The sequence below is a fragment of the Plasmopara halstedii genome (assembly GCF_900000015.1).
Source record: "Plasmopara halstedii genome assembly, contig: Scaffold_322, whole genome shotgun sequence".
NCBI classification, from domain to species: domain Eukaryota; phylum Oomycota; class Peronosporomycetes; order Peronosporales; family Peronosporaceae; genus Plasmopara; species Plasmopara halstedii.
In genome coordinates, this window is record NW_020187243.1 from 1,056,029 (window position 1) to 1,057,196 (window position 1,168).

Below are 1,168 nucleotides of genomic sequence, written 5' to 3' on the forward strand. Positions count from 1 at the left end.
CCCTGTCGGGCGGCAACTCGATCGCACGCGATATGCCTGGTTTGGCGGCGAGAACACTCGTAAAAGCTACAGCTTTAGCTCCGTCCAGGAGAAAAATGACGCTTAACCGAAGTGCCGCACGTCTGAGTCTATTCTTATGCTCGGTCTTTGAGCTACCGTCACGCGCTGATGATCGTTCTAGAGCATGATAAATGCCATAGCCATCTCGGCCTCTCTCACCCAGATAAGACATTCTCTCCATTCTTACCCTCGAATGTCTTAACGATCACTATGAGCGGCCTGGGCAGGAAGAGTTATCCGTCGTCGACTGTGGCGTCATGGACGCAGTCAACGCAGATATTTTCTGCTCTGGGTGCTCTAGCAGAGCATTTTTGAAGCTCGAAAACGTCTCTAGGCGCGCGCTTATCGCTTCAGGTCCCTCGGAAGCCAGGGGCTGCACGCCCTCAGGACCAAGCAGCGACATCAGCTTTTTAGGTCAGTCCGGCATGCCCCAGGACAAATAAGAGCATTCCGCCATTCCCACAAAAGATCCAGTCGTTACGACTTAGGAGTAGGTTGAGTGCAAGTGCTACCAAGTGCAACGGGGCTGCTGTTTCTCTTTGCTCTTTGCTCAGAGGAAGCGTACTAAGGTCACGGACCTTTTCTACACTAGAACCAGTATGAGTGCAGCGGATCGCAATCCGCTTACCCAAAACCTTAACCCAAGGCAAATTTATTTCTCCGTTATAAATTGAAAGCTGTATAATTGTTTTATTTGCGGCAGAGCCGCCTATATGTATTTTTTTAGGTTTATTAAACAAATTGTAAAACCTAATTAATTTGCATAACTACTGGCGGTCCCGCCACGTAGTGGCTTCTCGTTACGGTGTAGCCACACCATTGTTTGATTACACCGTCTTGTGTAATCCACGCCTTTGTACGGTCACACCATCTTGTGTGACCCACCCTTTCATACCAGTGTACGTGTGGCCCACCTTTTTATACCAGAGTACGTGTCACTCTGCTTTAGAACTAGCGGTATTGCTCTCATTGTGACGAGTACTTGATGTGTGATGGGTAACGGGAATTGCCTGTCCGTGTACATACACTTACTGTGAGGGGACTTGCTCACCCTCACCAAACCAGCAGCTTATTTTTGAGCAAAGAACTCATCGATATACTCACTTTG